General features: G+C 38.6%; 1 protein-coding gene across 1 annotated transcript in view; it reads right to left on the reverse strand.

Moving 5' to 3' along the window:
* LOC131405801 (M1-specific T cell receptor alpha chain-like) overlaps positions 1–21122 on the reverse strand; it is a 584807-nt gene that overhangs the window by 124040 nt on the left and 439645 nt on the right. The gene's annotated exons all lie outside the window — the stretch shown is intronic.

The following is a 21122-nucleotide window of genomic DNA, read 5'->3' on the forward strand; positions in this document are numbered from 1 at the left end:
CCTTTACTTCTTCCATGATATTTTCTTTTATATTGCCATGGGCCTATTTAATAAATGTTATTAAAATGTGTGCTTGGGATTATTTATTACTGATGACTTTGATGATCATTCTTCACATTCTGAAACCATTGCAGTAGACAATATGGACTAAATACCTAAAGGAATGAGTCAGGAGGCAAGAAAGCTCATGTATTACTTCCCCATGACAGTGAGGACTCCTTCTAATGCTGAGAGACACAGAGTGGATCACAGCTGGGCATTTTTGAAAAAAGTCTTAATACACTTCAACCTTCACAGTATCATTTATTATAGTCGCAGTGAAACACAGCAGTACAAAAATCCTCTTCTTTTTTCCTTTCCTTGATATTTATCCATCACCACCCTCTGCCATCCAGAATATTTCAGAAATATCCTTTCAGCAATGCTGTTATTGTTGTTAAATGTTATAAAGCTCAGAGGCACAAAATTATTACAATCACACAAATCAATAAGTAAAACACTAAAAACCTGCAAAGGCAGACAAAGAAAGTCACTCATTGATTAACAAACTTTGAAAAATGTTTCAACCCTCTGGTAATAAAAAATGTAAACAAAGCATTAACAAACCGTTTTTTTTGACACATATTCAAGCAATGTTTTTGTTAAAAAAGATGTTGTTCCAAATGATGGCAAGATGTTGGTAACAACATAAATTGTTATATTTTTATTGGGAGCCAATTAGTTAATATCGAAAGGGTGAAAATATTTATACTAGTTTGAGCAAATATTCCTACTACGGCAAATTGACTATGAGAAAATACCACACATGTTTAAATATAAAGTGAGATTTATTATCCTCAGAGAAGACAGAGTCTCTGAAATTTGATTCCTTACAAAGATTACTAAAAGTAATATCTTAATTATTTTTTGTTTATTGCAGTAACACTGGTTTATAACACTGTATACATTTCAGGTGTACATCATTATACTTCTATTTCTGCATAGATTACATCATGTTCACCACCCAAATACTAATTACAACCCATCACCACACACATGTGCCTAATTATCCCTTTTGCCCTCCTCCCTCCCCCCTTCCCCTCTGGTAACCACCAATCCAACCTCTGTCTCTATGTGTTTGTTTGTTATTGTTATTATCTACTACTTAATGAGTGAGATCAACTGTATTTGACCTTCTCCCTCTGACTTATTTCACTTTGCATAATACCCACAATGTCCAACCATGTTGTCACAAATGGCTGGATTTCATCATTTCTTACTGCTGAGTAGTATTCCATTGTGTATATATACCACATCTTCTTTATCCATTCGTCCCTTGATGGGCACTTAGGTTGCTTCCAAGTCTTGGCTATTGTGAATAACGCTGCAATGAGCACAGGAGTGCATGTATCTCTATGCATTGGTGTTTTCAAGTTCTTTGGATAAATACCCAGCAGTGGAATAGCTGGATCATATGGTAGTTCTACCCTTAATTTTTTGAGGAATCTCCATACTGTTTTCCATAGTGGCTGCACCAGTTTGCACTCCCACCAGCAGTGTATGAGAGTTCCCTACAAAAAGTAATATTACAATGCTTTCATGCATTTATTTTATTTTGCACAATTACGTACAATGTAGTGAAGATGCATTGATGTGGAATGATCTCAATCAATGCCAGTTCACAGATACCTACGGAAGTCAGTTGTTGAGAATAGTGAAAAAGATAACTAAGTAATAACGGAAAATTAGTAACTATTCTTGGGACTATGCCTTCAAATTAAAAGTATTCAATAATGTTTAAACAAATCTTTTAAAAGAAATGTCTTGTGGAGATCACGAATATTCACTTTCAGGAAAAATGTTAAAACAACAGTTCTAATCTTTTGTGAATACGTCTTGTGGTTCAAAAATGTTTTAAAGACACCTTCATATATGGATTCATAATGTGCTATAAATCACACAACTTAGACACAAGTGAGTTTGATATGCCCTGGAAAAATGTGTGATGATTAAAAAAGCAGCTTTATTGATGACAAATACATTGATTTGAGATGCTTGTGAAGAATTTGAATAAAATTTATGAACTAGGAGAATGGAAAAGAGGTATTTCACAGTTAATATACTATTTTTTTAATAATATGTGATTTTAAATATTAATGTGCAACTAAATTAATATGTAAAAAAATTTGAAGTAGACTTGGACAATTTCATCTATAATCCTAAGGGTTTATGTATTCAACTTGGCCAAAAACCTTATTTTGAAGCTTCTATTTGAGGAAATGGGGCTTACTTCAGATTTTACATATATATATTAAGTGTATATAAAGCTTTTATATATATAGTTTCCCCTTAAACATATACTATAATTTTAAATAATGAAAAATTTATAAGTACAGATATGTTAATCATAGCAATTTTTATAATGGGAAAAGTATAGAAGCTGCCCAAATTCTCAGTCATAAGAGAACTGATTAAGTAAACTGTAGTATGTTCCCAGATAAAATATTATTGTAGCTTGTTAAAAATACTGATTAGGGAAAGTATCTAACAACATAAAGAATTGATTATCAACATTAAAAAAGATATTTATATGTGTATGGAGTATGATTACATATACAGAGTATGTAATAGTCTATGCATTGAAAAAGAAAACTGGGAAGGAATATGCCTTCCCTGGGAAGGAATATGCCAAAATAATAACTGTGTTTCTTTTTGGTGGATATCCTGATTTCCTTTCAAAATAGAATATTCTGTAATGAATTCCAGGGAGGAAAAGGGCTCAGGTCAATGAGTTCTAGCTCCCAACCAATGTAGACAACCTTCCCAGTGTAGGCATCCACCTGAACTCACTCTCTGACAAGGATGTTTGTATCGCTGCTGAATGGCTTCGAACTATTACAAACCTATTCCTGCTACTGAAATGAAATCTTCTTCCAGGTATCCGTCTTTTTTTTTTTTTTTTTCCCGTTCGCCCCAATTCTGCCCTTGTCTCTCTACCAGCTGGTTAATGTGGTCTTTGGCTCTGTGCTCCAGTTGGGCCTACTTCTGGATGTGGGAAGAGAAGTGACTGCTTTGGAAGACTCCAGCTCTCCTTGAATGATCCACACTGAACCTCCAAACACAGAATAAACTTCCGTTTTTCATTTTGAGCAGTGTTCCTCAAGCTCGGGAAATTATGCTCCCATTGCTTTAGTTTCTGGTGTATGGCCTCATCTCTCGTAAAATACAATGCCCCTCCCCTGCACCCCAACCTCAAAAACCTAAAGCCTCCATCTAATTACATCACTCACATTAGTATCAATTCGTTTCATGTCATTTCTTGACGTCAGGTTTCTATGGGAATAGAAGAAAAGCATAAGAGGAATGTGATGGGGAGGAGGGTCCAAGGAAAGGGCACAGAAACATGAGAATGGGAGCCCTGGATGACCTAGTTTACAGTTTGCAGAGGGCTGGCAGCTGGCAGCCTCTCTTAACTATTGCCAAGACTTTGGATTATTCTAGCCACAGTTAAGCAGTTTTGTCTTTTGGAGGACTCTGCAAGACTCAAGAATTCTGCACTCCTTGAATTCTCATAGTTTCTTTCAGAGACCCTTAGAAAACACACATCCTAACACTGGTGTTTATATTTTCTGAGGAGATCATATTAATATCAATTCAAGGATAGATAGAAAGAAAGAGTCCACAACAGGATTTTCCCTGCTACTGAGGTCTTTGTTTCTCTCCTTGTATGTTGTCCCTGCCCTTCCTGTCTTTCTTAGCACTACTAACTAGGCAGTGCACAGTAAGGACCATTTTCTCGGGGCAAAAAATAGTAAAAGAAATCTATAGACTTAGGGAAAGCGGGGGTACAATCTCTCTCAGACAGTTGCAGTACAAGAACATCCTTGCAAGGCATGGCACAAGCTACAAATGATATTCTGATCAGCAGATTTCCCATCACCATTGCCCTACATGCAGAGAGAGGAAAAGTCCTGCTATTCATGGCTTTAATGCCTATCCAGTGTATGATGACCATGTGGGGTTCAGCGATGGGCAAGGTCAGCGATATAGGAAGGCATTATGTCAAAGCTTTGGACAGATTTGTGGGTTTTCCTAAAGTACATGAAAAGTTGTAATACCTACTTTCCATTAATTCCCTTAATTCTCAGCCTTCTTAATTCTCAACAGGAAGCGTTAAATCCCTGAAGATGCTCTGGAGAAAGTCTCCCAGTCTCTCTCTTTGAGCAGGTGTTAGATGATTGATGGATCACAAGGATGGGAATTTCTAAGAAACTGATTCTCATGCCCTGCCTTGGTGGATGCTTCCTGGGTAGTTAGTGGTTGTGACCCCAACTGTTGTGAACTGGCCCAAAGCCAGCCATTTTTGTTCTCTGAATTGGAAATCAAATGTGGGGTGTTAGGGGTACAGGAACCAAAGGATGTGGACATTCCAGGTGTCTGGTGCTTCCTAAGAAAGATGCATCTGTTGGATTAGGCAGCTGGTGAGAAGACTGAGTCAACAGCGGACATGAGCAGTTTCCCAGAACCCAGGTCCCGTCCATCCCACCACTTCCACCTGTCTCTTGGAACACAGGCTCATCCAGGTTTATTCACCAATCTATATAGTCAGGTGTGACTACTGGGATCAGTGTGATGGCATAAACAATGCTGAACAAGGAGATCTTTCCTCCAGATGCGATGGAGACCAGATGGCTTGGGGTGTGGAAGCCAAAGAGCCATGACAGAACCATCCTAACCCCTCCTGGCAAACAATCTATCCAGAGAGAATGTCATTGTATGAAGAGAGTTTCTTTTTTGTTTTTCTTGTTAAAATAGAGGTAAATAGTCCTGGTGCAAAATTGTCTCCTTTCCATACAATCAATCTGCACTGATAGTTGAGTTAATTAGTGTATGTAGGATAGAGTTTCAGTTTTCATCACTGAATTCTCTATATGCAGAAAAAATGTACAAGAACTGGGAGAAATATACCCAAATGGAAATATAGGGTAATGAGAGATCTGTTTATATACAGCCCTTTGCGTCTTTGCATTGGAGAGATGAGGAAATTTTACTCTGGAGTCAGGTTCACTTACTTTACTTCAAGCCTCCAGATTAACACAAGACTCTGTTGACTTGTGCTGGGTTGTGAGGAGACTAGGTCTACCATAAATACATGGTAGAATGAAGTGTGGTATTAGGAGAACAAAGTAGACCAGAGAGTTGGAGTTCTCTACGGTGACAATGTTGTTTTTCTTCCATGGAAGGTGTGTGATCTGGACAGCTCCCATTATAGTCCATTCCCTTGAATGCAAAGGCATTCAAGTCTTTGCTCTGGAGCTTCATAGGATCCATATATCCTGTAGAATCAAAGATTCAGTTGTCAGTTTTTGTAGCAGTGGTTTGTAGATAGCCCAACCTTTTCGAAAGGCAAGTTACAGCGATGAAGTAGTTGGACCTGGATTTAGGTAGAAACTTTGCAGTCTTTCTGAGTCAGGCACCTTCAAGGGTCATAAAATCAACGGAATTCAGGCTCAGGCCCAAAATGCTGCTCAGGGGACAGATCTCTGAGAAAAATGCCTACCAATGGTGCAACGAGTTTTCAGATCTGCGTGAGTTGGGTTAGGACTCAGAAGCAAAAAACAGGAATAGGAAGGGAACTGTTTTGTATCATTTCCTTGTTGAGATGCAAATGGTCTCAGAACATCATTTTTGGAGGGTGTAAGGCTTAGTGTGAGGGAGACTGGGAGGAAGAAAGAGAGGTAGAAAGTTTGTAGAGTATCAGCACTCTGTGAGTAGATTTCAAAGAGGAAAGTATGATTTTTTAAGGTGAGAGTCCAGGGATCAAGAATAGAGAAAGATATTTAGAAATAAATTCTGTAGGAGACACTAAGTGAATGATTGGATATGAAGCTCTAACATTGAGAGGCTTTTTTTCTGATGTTATACTGCCTTAAGATAGTTCAAGCTTGAGCATTTTGCTACCAGTAGCTGTCTTGGATAGCAGAGAAAAGAAAGAGGAAATCTCTCTGTTGAAGTTTTTGAAGAAATTCGAAATTTAACTTGTACGTTGATGTTGTAATGGAAAGGAGAATGCACAGGAAAGCCCTTTGGGAGCTAGCTTCAGGAGGGAAATACGAGAAAATACAAAAAAGCCAGAGCATTTAGAGAAAAAGAGGAAATTCCATGCTTAACGAATGGTCAGATTTAACATAGTTTGGAACATCTGATTTTCCATCAGAATATCAGTAACAACATTTCAGTGAACTTTGGTCTGGATTACTTGTGTTGAGTAAAAAATGGCAGCTACTATTTTGTGTGAGTGCAATTAGGGATTCACAGGGAATAATTAGTCAGGTCTTAGAAAGATGGCACTTGCTGCTTATCCAACTGGTTCATGATGATTTAATACATTGCAGATAGGGGTAGACTTACTTTTGGGAGGTTGTTGTCTGAGGAGTAGGTGGGAGCACATATTCCTATAGTGAACATTTCCAGTCCAATACACTTCATGAAGTTCTTGAATTGTTGCTTTCTATTGTTTTAGATTGTTCTCACTTCCTAGAGCCACATCTAACTCTCAATCTTGGAAAACTGGCATTGCCAGTGGGATGGGTCTTGGATCCATGACTATTCCAGAGTCAAGGCCTTCACAGTCACCAGTGCTGCTTTAAGGGCAGATAATGTGTGGCATGACAAGAGGTGTGAGGGCGATGTGTAGCAACAATCAGGTGTCAGTGATTTATAGTATATTCAGCATTATAATGAACAATTATGGCTGGTGATTGCCTAAAAACAAATCAATCTCTCTTTAAGTTCATCTTCCCAAATTACAAATCGAGCATTCAGACAAATGTCTCTAGAGATTTGGATTCAGAAATTCCATATGAAATTGCTCATATAACTCTCTTTTGCAACTGAATTGACATGAGCCAAACCAAAGAGTGGTTTTTAAAGAAACGTCTTTTTATAGTCCCCAAATATGGCTATAAGAACATGTTGAAATGCCAGTTTCACACAAGGGTGAGCAGCTAGGAGTCATCTCTTCTGGTCTGGTCAACTTCCTGGCATCCTTTCTGGATCCCTGAGCAATGAGCAATGGCTACCTGCTGTGTTCATCCCTGGGGCGTTGTAGCCAGGCTGAGGATTTCCCAGTGAAATGTCACTTTGCCCCTTAGTTTTTGTACAGATCTTGGTGGGTTTTGTAGCACTGTGTGTCTGTATATCCCAGTCACAGTGCTGTCGAGTTTTACAAAAACTTCCCCTTGGTTTCACCTTATGTGCCTTTTGAGAACCCCTGGGGCCGGATGCTTTTTCCAAGTCAAGCTGCCGCAAGATCAAAGGGTTTTGGCAGTTAGGTCAGGGCAGGCTCACCCAGGTGCTTCTGTCAGAGGATCTTCCCCTCTGGCTAGATCTGCCCTGGAGTTTGCCACTAGAAGGGACTTTCAGAGATCATCATGTCCACTCCCATCTGTGCTTTCTGGCCAGTCTGCTCTCACATGGTTTCCCGTAGAGGAGTTCTTCAGATTATCTGAGTGTCTCAAGTGCGTTCTACACACTGTAGGTTAGGCAGACAATCTTTGTGGTCAGCGTAATTTCTCCTGTCACTTGCTCAGCTTCTGAATCACCTCTGCGCAACCCACCTTACCCCTGAGCGATGTTATACAGTTTACAAAGGGCTTTCATAGAAATTTAGAATTTTATCCTCTCCATTGACTCCCTGGTTGCTAAATTCAGGGCCAGTAGCCCATATTGTGCTTTGCGCAGTTTAGAAAAGGCAACCTCACTGAGTGAGTGCAGAGGCTGCCCCTTGGGTTCAAGCTTGATTAAAAAGACTCCAAAAACAAATGGGAAAAGAGGAAAAAAAGAAATGCTACGGTCTCAGTAACAAACAATGTATTAGGGGATGACATAGGGCAGAAAGCAGGACAATGTGGGCCTCACGGGGAGGGCCAGATGAGAACAAAGATTTGTAACTTGGACTCTTGTGTATAGCTAGCTTTAGGTGCTTCTTTGAAATGGCAAGAGGTGAGTGGCTACTGTGTTGAATAATAAATTAACTTCTGATTAACCCCTGTGAGACTCATTGACTCTCTCCTGGCCCTAGTGTACAGATGTTCCCAAGCAGTCATCAGAAACTGCTTTTAATAGAACTACTTATAGTAAACAAAAGTTGGGAATGAATTAAAATCTTGAGTAAAGCAAAACTTAAACTATGCAACCTTGTGTGTCTGGGCCAGTGAATCTTACAATCCTGTGGCCATGGCAGAAAGTTTTGGGGTGATGAATCCCAATGAGAATATAGCTGTTGTGGTTCCTAAGTTTTCACTCTCTGTCTATAATAGAAGTGCACCCCCGTGTGCTTTGCCGCAGGACTTTGTCGTGCTTCCTACTACAGGCAGAGTATATGTTCTACTCCATTGACTTTAGGGCTTTGTCATGCTTTGATCCAGAGAATATGGGTGGAAGTCACAGTGTGCCAGTCCTAAGCTGAGGCTCCAAGAGGCATCCCATCATGGATTTCTTTTTTTTTTTTTTTTAAAGATTTATTTATTTATTTTCCCCCCAAAGCCCCAGTAGACAGTTGTATGTCATAGTTGCACAGCCCTCTAGTTGCCGTATGTGGGACGCGGCCTCAGCGTGGCCGGAGAAGCGGTGCGTCGGTGTGCGCCCGGGATCCGAACCTGGGCCGCCAGCATCAGAGAGCACGCACTTAACCACTAAGCCACAGGGCCAGCCCCCCCATCATGGATTTCTACCAGTGCTCTTGGACTCAAGCCCAGGTGGCCTGCAGACCAATGAGCAAAAACAATATATGTTTGATGTTGTAAGCACCTGAAATTTTGGGATTGGTTGTTATAGATCATAACCATAGCAGAAATAGCTGATTAATATTGATGCTAAAGCCTTAGGGGGACCCCCACTATGAAATTACATGCTTAAAATTCTTGATGGCTCCCGTTGTATTCAAGATAAAATGGTATGGAACATGAGCTTTTGCTTACCTCCCAGGCATACATCTTGTACTTTTCCCCTTAGTCCCTTAAACTCAGGTACATTGAACTACTTGCTTCCTGAAAGCTCCATGTTCTTTATACCCCTTTGCCTTTGCCATGTGATTATTTTTGCCTGAGTTGCCCTTTCCTTCTTCTCTTCCTCAATTTGGTTCTTAACCTACTTCCTTAGGTCCTGTTCACTTTTTGGTGTTAGCTTAGCTGTTGACTTCCCCGGGAAGTCCTAAATGATGGTGTGGGGGATCACCTCCACATTCTCATGTGGAGAATTGGCCACTCCAAAATGTGTCTTGTTGGCTTGATTATTTTTAAGAATAAAAGACTCTGAAAGAAACTTGACCTTCCCCCTAACTGTCTAAAAGAATTTAAGATATAAGGTCTGTTCTGGGAAGGACCTAATACCATAAGATAAGTATAGTATAATGTAAAGTAGATGTGATAGAAAGGCAACAACAAGTCAACTTTTACCAAAGTTCTGACTAAAGGTGGCCCAGCAAACACTTGTTTAACAAACTTTTGCATTTCCATTTCCCTGTAAATTGTCTTCCTTCCCTTTGAAGATCCAAACCACTTCCCCCAACAGCCTCCTTGTCTTTAGCTGAAGATGGTATTTAAGGTGTTGGTTTTGGCTATTCCGGTGAGTGACTCAGTTTTCCTGGGTTTCTCCCATGTATACAAGTCATTAAACTTTGATTTTCTGCTGTTATTCTGTCTCATGTCAATTTAATTCTTGGACCAGCCAGAAAGACCTAGAAGGTAGAGGAATTGTCTTCTTCCCCTACAGTTTGGTGACGAAGGCCAGATAAAACTTAACTTGCTGGATGCTGCTTGCTCCTGGGCTACTGCAGCTGAGAGACCCTGGACCTGTGACAAGAGCCAGCAGGAGGTAAGAGTTCTTACCATGTCAGTCTCCCAGATCTCTGCCTGTAGTGTCTAATGGAAGTGAGAGTGGTGAGTATTTTTTCCCCTTGTTTAAATTTAGGTTAGTAGGAGAAAATATTGGTGAAGCTAGCTTCTTGGACTCAGTGACTCTGGGATGTTTGGTTTGAGTACTCATTGGTTATTGATACTTCTCCTCCCAGAGATGGTCCCTCTGTCTTTTGTGCCTTTTGTCATAAAAAGGAAAAACCATAGGGAAAGACACAGGCATTTCTATAAGCCTGTTGTCTGTGAATATGTGCATGAGGTGAAAGCTGTTGCTAAGGACATCTTGGAAACCAAAGAGGCTGCAAATTTGGTGGGCATGGGTCAAGAAGTTAAGAACTATTAGGGTGCTCACCACTGCAAGAAGACTCCCGTGATAGGATAAGTTGGTCATAGAACCAGGTAGATGACACAAGTCCCTCACCAACTCAAGAAAATTTCTGTGCAACGAGGTACTCTGTAAAACATCACATAATCCCCAACTCCATGGCACCTCCCTTCTAGCTATTAGTCTGGCTCCAAGAGATCCAAAGCTTAGCTAAAGCTGTTAACGTGCATATAAGATGAGGTTTTTTCTTTTGTCTTGTCTATGTTTTGAGAGGTTGGCTTTGTGACCTTTCTGGTCTCTGCCATCTGGAGGATGAACATACCAGCATGCATCTTGGCAGCCAGTTGAGTAGTCTGGGATTCTGAGATGTACTACTCTCTCTGTCTGGCTGTGTCAGCTCTCAGGGGAGCTTGTCATAAAGGGTCCCAATTGCTTTCATTAGGGGCCTTTGTTGTCTTAACTTTTTTTGCTTGTTAATGCTGGCACTAACTGCCTGTGCAAGGAAGGCCTTTACTTTCTTAGACTATTTTTGGGAGTAAAATTTATGGATCTTGTGAGGGCTGCTTCTTTTGCATTATCTTTTGGGGATGTCTCTTGCATCCGTGGTTAAGCCATAAAAGCATATTGGTTTGAGTCACTATTAAGATCCTACTCATCAATGTGGCCAAATGATGGATCATTTAAATTGGAAAACTTCTAAATTGAAAACAAATTTTTTAGAGAACTCTTATCATAGTTGTTTTATTGGTACCTACGAAAGACCAAATTAAAAAGGAAATGCAAAATAATAATAATAATAATGACTAGCCTTAAGACCCTGACTCAGGCTACAATTAAATTGAGAATGTGTAAGTGTTGATAAGATTATAGAGGTTGGAATGTTTAAGCTAATAGCATATGAAGAGATTACATGAACTTTTCTAGTGTGCTTTGAAAATGGATGTTATGTCTGGCTGAGAATGCTTCCGCTGTACAAAATTATAAGACCAAGACCTATTGATAAAGTCTTAATGAAAGCTATGATTAGAGGTATAAGAGTTGATGGAATTCAGATGATATTTTGTAGGAAAATTGATACATTTACGGGCTATATGTGAAGTGGTTACATCTTTTTTGCATCATTGTATCAGAAATTGTATTGTGGGGATAGACATTGTGTCTCACTGGGGAACATTTCCCCTGCCTGATTGTAAGGCAGCATATAAATCTGCCCTTCAGATAATGTTAATTAAACCTGCTAAAGGAAGTCAATAGAGATGCCTGAACCCGCACTGTATGAGATAAAAACTAGAGGCTAATATCAGGGGCTAAAAAAAATAATAATAAAATCTCCCCCCATCCTCAAGGTCAATTGGTCTAAAGTTAAATTGTACACTTAGAAAAAGAGCCTACGTTAAATGCGTTATGTAGACTTTTAAAGGTGTGGTACATTGTCCTAAAGTTTAAAACAATAACTGTGGAGTCTTTGTATACATGTGTATGCATATGTTACATATGTGTGATCTTTTACATCTGGATGGTATGGCCAAAATTAAGAGCTCTGTTTAATCGGCTTAAAGTGAACATTTATATAAATTATTTCTAAATGTAATAGAAACTAACACAAATGTCTTTCAAGTTAAGGTGATATAATATAAAATATTCTTTGGTAAATGAAACCTTGTTTGAGTTTGTTGGTTCGATTAAAATAGCCATGTCCTCATAGTTGTCAGTTTTTGGCTACGATGCAGACATGCAGCCTGGGTTTACTTGTCAAATAAGCTCATGTTATCCCTGCTACAAATTTGTCAGCAAAATAATAGCTTTAAATAATAACTGATTTTGTCTAATGTCTCATAAATTTTTCGTAGGTAGTCCAAACATAATTATTGGGAGCAAATAGTTTAGATGTGAGATGGGAGTTTATAGATAAACTTTTAGCAATAATTATAGTTTATGGCATGTGTATTTAAAATAACTTCTAAATTCTCTTTGGTAACATGACACTTTGAAGTTTTGCTTGGTTAAATTAAATGATAAAAATTCATTGAATATGTAGATCATCTCTAAACAAGATAAAATATTAGACATTAATTAGTAAATACAGGTTTACTTACTTTTGCTTTCTTATTACAGAACTACTAAAAAAAAATGTTTGGGGCTATTAGTAAATGTCTTGTATTTTATTAAAGATTGTACTATGAAGTAGCATGTTTTTAGAAACTATAAAAAGTGTTTATAAATTTGCCATCCACAGAATGCTAATGTTAAAAAGTTCATAATTGCTTACTTCTTAGTTTTCACTAAAATTTAATACTGAAAACATCTTAGCCTTCAAGAAAAGTAAGATGTATGCTTTCAATAAAAAAGGTATAAAAAATACCTGTTATATGGGTATAATAACCCATAATCCTATGGTCAAGGGGGAGACAGGGCATCGTAATTCCTCTAGCTACTTCCTCTAGCTACTTCTTGCTGAATCAGGATGTCATAGGGGGACCATAGCATGGAAATAGTTACTTTTCTTTTGACGCCAATAAATAGAACTGTGAGAAGAAGAGTCAGATAGAAGAGATTCTCTTAAAGACATATCTGAGCTCTCCATGGCGTTTTGCCACCCTTTTTTCCCTCAATACAGGTTGGATACTTTCCTGTGGTTTTGGGGCTGCCTTGATCAGGGAGTGATGTATCCAGGGTTTCAAGCCTGCAAGTTTTACAAATGAATGAGTGGTGAGAAGGATCTTAAAGGTGCCCGTCCATTTGGGTGAAAACTGATTTTTGCATGATTTCTTGTGTGAAGCAGGAAGCCAGTCATATTTCTTCTTTCTATAACCGTGAATGCCTCCAGTCTGGTGTACTAGTAAGAAATATTATAAACTCATCACTCTATGCTGAAAAATTAATATCTGAAAGAGTCTGCTCTTTTAGAAAATAAACAATGCAGGGATGTTATTCTCCATTTCTGCACTAAAAATGTGAATTTCAGTAAAAGTGTTACCTCTGTGAATTGTTTATATTCTCTGAAAATGGGCTCTTTTGATTTTATTTTGAATGGGGTGACATATTCTATCCTTTAAGCCATAAGCCCAGTTATGTTGGTGTCTTGACATGAGTACAGCCATGTTTGGCCGCTCCATTGACCTACAGCCACCAGCACAAAAAGAAATATAAAAGCTGCTTTCTGTGTGGGGGGAACTGGCCCTTCTACCATGGAGATAGTTGCAATGTGTAAAAATTTCAAGGCCCTTTGGGCACTGCAGCCTGGGACAGACTGGCCATCTGTGCCTGGCTGGGATGATAACCAGGGTAAACAATGCACGTAGACAACTACCGGGCTGGGACGATAGCCAGGGGGCTCAGTGCACGGACGCCACTGATAACCATTCGTGCATGGAAACAAAATTCTTGCTCTGTCAACTCTGTAACTGCTTATATAAACTGCTGGAATCCGAGGCCTGGTGAGAGTTCCACCTGTGGAAGGGACGCCTTGCCCAGGACGTGTGATTCCCGCCCAGCCGTGTCGATTGACAGGACTTTCCCGGCAGTGGGGCGTGGATGTTGTGAGTAATTGATTTATTGCGAAGTAATTGATCTGATGTGTTCTCTTTTCCGTCAACCTGGTGTTTCTTTTTCTGGTTGATTTGTGTCATTTCCCTTCAGTCAATCTGATGTTTCCCTTTCAGATCGATCTGATGTTTTTCCCTCTTATAATATGACCTATTCAAATCTGCTGCTATCTCAGCCGATGTGGATGTTTTCCCTTTCCAGTTGAGCTGGTGTTTTTTCTCTCTTATTATTTGACCTATTTGGATCTGTTTGCAGACTATCGCCTTTACTATCTTCTATATAATAAAATATACTTTCAGTCCATTTGTTTGGAGTGGAAAGTTTCTTTTACGTCTCCGATCGAATCCCCAAACCTCTCATAACATAATCGGCGCTGTGAGCAGGATTCGATTAAGGAGATGGTTTTCGTGTTCAAACAAAAGGTAACTGAAGCCAAGGTGGAAGAAACTCCAGGATGGGAGGACCCTCCCTCTTGCACTCTGGCTGGGGAGTGGGCTCGTGGGTCAGGATTATGTGAATCTTGGGATGTTTGTCTGCGACGATTTAAACCGTTGGATGTGACTAAAGCTTTGCAGACTGGGAAAAAAAAAAAGAGAGAGACGATGTTTCTTTTCTGGCACGGTGAGGTTGGTGTTTATTGACCGCTTATCGTTGGGCTATGGAAGATAGGGATAAAATACAAGGGAGAAGGTGCTTTTGAAATAAGAACTTTCAGATTTACAGTCCCGGCTGATGTCACCCAAAATTGGAACTCTTTCTTTGCCATGAGCCTGGCATTCTAGTTTTATTTGGCCCCTCTTAAGTGACAAATAGAGAGCCTAAATATGTACCCAATAATAATTTGGCGAGCCAGCTGGGAGGCTCTTTGCCCGTGGCTCGGTGGCCCTGGGCCAGGTGGGATGTCCTGGGAAACAGTCCAGCAGCTGCCTAGGTGATTTGCCCCTAGGGACTGCTCCCAGTGCTTTCCATCTGACCTGGCACAGCTGACCCTGGGCACATTTTTCTTATGACAGGGAAAGAGGTTCTAAAATTATTTGTTTGTTTGTTTGTCTGTTTGTTGGTTTTTGCTTACACCGAAAGCTCCCTTCCCGTCCATCTGGGGTCCTGTCTCTTTAAGAGGCAGGGCCATCCCTACTGGAGGGGGAATAATTATAGGACTTTTACCCGGAATCCGTTAGATGCATCTATCTGTTCTGTTTGGGATCCTATTTCACTGTCTGTTCTGTATGTTTGTAATTTTGAAGGGGGGGAGTTCCATCTGTCCCCCAAAAAAGCCCTCTGGGCCACCTCTTGGCTAAATGGGCTGCCTTCAGGTAGGAGCCCATGTCCAAGAAGATAGTTTTTTCTTGTAAGACCACATGGCCACAATATTCCATAGACTCCAGAGAAAAAGTGACCAAAATGGGGCAATTTCAGTTTACCAAAACTAATGTATTTGCTTATGCAATTGGAAAAAGCCGGCTAAAAAGTTAAACAACTAGTAAAAAGCCTATTTTAATCTTTGAGGTTTCTAAATAAAATCAGGAATACCGTACTGACTCTTTAAAAAAATGTAATTAAACATGCCTGCAGCCGAAGCTGAATCTGCTGCTCCTCTCCCCTCTCTTGCTGAGCTTCCCCAGTTCAACTCCCCCAGAATTCCTGATCTAAAATTAAGCAAGTAAAAATAAGTAAACTTTTGAAGTAATTTAAAATTATAATGGCTATTCTGGAAAACCTCTATTTCAGATGAGTTCACCTTATGGGTCACCCTTAAAAGAGAGGATTCAAAACCTCTCACGATGACATGAAATCTTTAATTAATACACAGAAACTTCTAAAAGACAAAGTTATTTCAAAAACAGCTTCCAAAATCTTTTTGGTAACTTAAAGCTTTAGAGTTTTGCTAAATTAAATTGATAAAAATTGATTGAGTCTCTGGGTCATTTCCAAAAAGGATAAAACATTAAAAATTAATTACTAAGCATAGATTTGTCTGCCTTTGGTTTCTTATCTCAAAAAAATTAAAAGATGCTTGCATTTATTAATAAACATGTTCTGTGCATGTTAAAAAATTTTCTATAAAAAAATATACATTTCTAAAAAGTCTATATACAAAAAACCCCAAAATATATGTTGTCCATAAAAATATAAAAAATAAAAATATTTTTATTTATTTTATTTAAAAAAAATAAATTTGTCCTAAAGTACTAAAAAAAAAAAAAGATATGGGACAAATTCTAAATACAAAAAATAAATGACAAAAGGTTTGTAAAAGCAAAACCCTAAAAACTTTTATACATGATCAAATTGGCTAAAATAGACTAATAAAAAATTAGGATTGGGCTTTCTTTCTTATAAAGGTAATTTTCTTGAACTTTTGATCTGCTTTTTATATAAAAATTAAAAGATGTTCCTTTAAGTAAATCTATATAAAAAATAAAACACCTATGTTTTGTTAAAATAATTTCCTGTGTTCAAGAGTACTAAAGTCTCTCAAGGTTTTTGTTTTTTGACTGTTTTAATTCTCTATTTGCCTTTGACTGTTTCTGTTGTCAACTTGATTAAATAAATAACTAGGCATTGTTTCCTATTTAACCAAGTGTTTTAAAATCTTTTAACATTTTTGATAAACTTCTGCCAAAATTAAAGTCTTTTCTTTTAACTTAAAAAAAATTACAAAAAGACATATGATTATGATGCCAAAATACAATTATTACTGTAGTTCATGTTAATGCTCACAGTTCTTTAATTTCTACAAAACAAAAGTATAACTCTTATGCTGATCAGGTGGTACAAAGTTGTGCAGTGCTCAACCCAGACTTAACACGGTGAGTCCATAAAAAGAGCGGACACTTGGAAAAACAAACTTCATACAGGTGGGCACGACAAAGGGGAATCCTTGTCATCCATGATGATATTGCCACTGCAGTACAGCAATGTCAATTATGCCAACAGTTAAATAAATGGGGAATTCCACACCCCTACCAAGGTCATATTCAAAAGGGATTATTTCCCACCCATACCTGACAAATAGATTTTATTGGACCATTGCCAAATTCTTGTGGATATGTTTATGCCTACACTGCTGTTGATACATTTTCTGGTTATTTATTATCTATGCCGGCTAAAGCAGCCACCCAACAGAGTGCCATAAAATTCTATGAAACACCAAGGCAGATTCAGAGTGACAATGGTTCCCACTTTACAGGTAAGTTGATTCAAACTTATACAAAGGAAAATCATATAGAATGGATTTATCATATACCTTATTACCCTCAAGCTGCAGGCCTCATAAAACAAATACATGGATTGCTTAAACAACAATTGAGAAAACTTGGTCATGGCTCATTAAAGGAGTGGCACAACCATCTAAGTACTGCTCTAAATATGTTAAATAACAGGCCACTAGGCCCTAATGAGACTCTTTTGTCAAGATTATTACCAGCAAAGATTACAGAAGTGGCAGCTGCCACCCATGAGCTTATGACCTTTAATATATTGGCCATTGACTCAATCTGCTAAACCACCTTTTCGTGCCATGGCCCAAGCGGCTGGATTGAACTTATCCACTGTTTATTCTATTCAATTGCCCCCCAAGAAGCAATCTATAGTCTCTACTGAGATAGGGGTCCGTTCCAAAAACACTTTTGGATTGTTAAAAGGACGCTCTAGACTAGCGACAAAAGATATTGATGTACTAGGAGGAGTCATTGATCCAGATTACCAAAAAAAAAAAAAAATAAAATTTATATTATATAATGATAGGGACACAATATTAACTATAAAGTCTAAAAAACAAATGGGACAATTATTGGTACTTACCCTCCTGACTCCAAATGTGTCACAAGGGCAACCTCCAACTAAATTAACTGAAAAAAAAATGCAAAAATTTAGGTCTACAGATGGATAAAAACCTGGAACAAAGGTGTGGGTGACACACCCACCCAATGCGGCTCCTTGTGCTGCAGAAATAGTGGCCCAAGGGCCCACTACAACACTCATAGTCATGTATCCAAAAAGTAAACAATTATATCATGTTTCTAAAAATTCTGTTTCTTTACATAAATAGATATTCCTGCTATGCTCGCTATGCTATGCTGCAACTCCATGTCTGCTGCAGATCTCCACACCAACTAATGTCTCTGTAGGACAACCTTTAACCCTAAACTGCTAAAACAACTGCTCTACATCAGTGGGACCTGTAACCTGGACTATGAATGGCCGAGAAGTTTTGGTCTCAAAAACATCAAACAACTTCTCAGTATAAGCCTTTATCTGATCAATTACACAAAACTATAATTTCTCTATTACCCTGCCTTCTGCTACCTTCCATGATGGGGGCTGGTCTGGACTTCTACAAGCTAATTTGTTAGGCCTAGATGTTACCTTATCTAATGTTATCTTTGATGCTATACATAATTTACAAGATCAAGTTAATAATACTTCATATTCTAAGGGGTTATTTAATTAATTACCTTGGGGTTTGGATCCTTTATTACAAGATAATTTTATAATTATTATAGTCATTGGATTTGGGATTCTTGAATATACCTTATATACTTATGTACAAAGTTCATTATCTATATATATAATATCTTATGGTTAATAGAGACAGCCACAGCCAAAAATGTCTTGATATGAGTACAGCCATGTTTGGCCACTCCGTTGACCTACAGCCACCAACACACAAAAAAATATAAAAGCTGCTTTCTGTGTGGTGGAAACTGGCCCTTCTCCCATGGAGATAGTTGCAATGTGTAAAAATTTCAAGGCCCTTTGGGCGCCGCAGCCTGGGACAGACTGGCCATCTGTGCCTGGCTGGGATGATAACCAGGGTAAACAATGCACGTACACAACTATTGGTCTGGGATGATAGCCAGGGGGCTCAGTGCACGTACGCCACTGATAACCATTTGTGCATGGAAACACAAAATGCTTGCTCTGTAAACTCTGTAACTGCTTATATAAACTGCTGGAAACCGAGGCCTGGTGAGAGTTCCACCTGTGGAAGGGACGCCTTGCCCAGGACGTGTGATTCCTGCCCGGCCATGTCGATTGACAAGACTCTCCTGACAATGGGGCGTGGACATTGTGAGTAATTGATTTACTGTAAAGTAATTAATCTAATATGTTCTCTTTTCAGTCAACCTGGTGTTTCTCTTTTCGGTTGATTTGTGTCATTTCCCTTCAGTCAATCTGATGTTTCCCTTTCCGATCGATCTGATGTTTTCCCTCTTATAATATGACCTATTCAAATCTGCTGCTATCTCAGCCGATGTGGATGTTTTCCCTTTCCAGTTGAGCTGGTGTTTTTTCCCTCTTATTATTTGACCTATTTGGATCTGTTTGCAGACTATTGCCTTTACTATCCTCTAGATAATAAAATATACCTTCAGTCCATTTGTTTGGAGTGAAAAATTTCTTTTACATCTCCCATCAAATCCCCAAACCTCTCATAACAGTTGGACAAATTGGTGGGAAGCTTAGGTATAGTTTTCTTCCCCTGTGTATTGCTTTTGTTCTTCTAAACTTAAAAAGAGCAATTGGACTTGATGTGCTAACTGATGATTGTAATCCCAGGATGAAAGAATTAATCCCTGTGCTCTTAGATTAAATTACGCAGGATCAAGAGAAGAAAGAAGGAGAGCCCAGGGTGCGTAAGCTCTCAGATCTATGGTATTAACCTTGATTGATCCTCTGAAGTGGACAGAAATATTGCTTAGTTCCTGGGAAATATCTTTCAAAAACACATAGTTTAAATGGGTAGGGATAAATTATGCCTTTGCTCTGGAATGAGGAGACTGCTTGGTGGCATTAGGTCAGAGAGGGAGATTCTTGACTCTGAAATAATATTCCTGGTCATGTTAGGTCTTCCACCATCTTCAAGGACCAACTCAAGATTCATCTCCAAGAGCTCTTCCCAGCTAACTCTACCCAACAAAATTTTCCCTGCCACCATCTGTTTACTCGCTTGTGACTTTCTCATAACTCAGGATTTATTTGTGAAGAGTCTGTACTCTTCATCACATCTCTGGACCATTTGTCCTGTGCTACCTAATAATGGCCTTCTTGCCATCTCTACTCCCACAGTCAACAGTTTTCTCATCGGAATAAGACACATCAACTGTTAGAATTTAAGGATTCAGTGACCGTTTCACCTTATGGATCTGCTCAAGATATGACATTTAGAAATACATTATTTAAAAAAATTTGGACTCTGAAAGCAGGTCATATTCCAATGAGGTGGAATCAAATCACAGCAACCAATTTCCAAGCACTTGTTTTGTTTTGTACTAGACATTGAGCTCTTTGAAGGGAAGAACTATGTAAATCAGACAGACGTGGGTTCCACTTCTTGGTTCACCATACACTATTGTGTGAGCCAGTACACAGGCTGACAGTGATTGTTAGTTCCATCCCCTTTACTTCTTCCATGATATTTTCTTTTACATTGCCATGGGCATATTTAATAAGTGTTATTAAAATGTGTGGCTGGTATTATTTACTACTGATGACTTTTGTGATCCTTGTTCACATTCTGAAATCATTGCAGTAGACAATATGGAGTAAATCCCTAAAGGGAGGAGTCAGGGGGCAAGGAGTCAAGAAGCTCATGCATTATTACTTCCTCATGACACTCAGAGGACTCCTCTCAATGCTGAGACACACAGAGTGGATTGCAGCTGGGTGTTTTTGAACAAAGGCTTAACACACTTGAACAACTTCATTTACGATCGTAAGGGTTTATGTTTTCAAGTTGGCTGAAAATCTTATTTTGAATCTTTTATTTGAGGAAATGGGGGCTTATTTCAGATTTTTTACATGTTTATATATATGAAATATATATAAAGCATTTATATATATAGTTTCCTCATATACATATATGATAATTTTAAATAATGAAAAATGTACAAGTACAGACATGTTCATCACAGCAATTTTTGTAATAGGAAAAATGCAGAAGCTGACTAAATTCTCAGTCATAAGAGAACTAGATACAATATTAATGTAGCTCATTATAAATACTGAATAGGAAAAGTATCTAGTAACATAGAGAATTGATTACATAATTTTAAAAAAGATACACCTGTGTGTATGGCGTATGATTACAGATACAGAGTATGTAATAATCTATACATTGGAAAAGAAAACTGGGAAGGAATATGCCAAAATAATAACCATGTTGCTTTTTTGTGGCAGTTCTAATTTTCTTTCAACATAGAATATTCTGTAATGAATTCCAGGAAGAAAAAGGAGTCAGGTCATTGAGTTCTAGCTCTCAGCCAATGTAGACAACCTTCCCACTGTAGTCATCCACCTGAACACTCTCTCTGACAAGCATGTTTGTGTCATTGTTGAATGGCTTTCAACTA

Source organism: Diceros bicornis, chromosome 5 (genome assembly GCF_020826845.1).
Source record: "Diceros bicornis minor isolate mBicDic1 chromosome 5, mDicBic1.mat.cur, whole genome shotgun sequence".
Classification (NCBI taxonomy): Eukaryota; Metazoa; Chordata; class Mammalia; order Perissodactyla; family Rhinocerotidae; genus Diceros; species Diceros bicornis.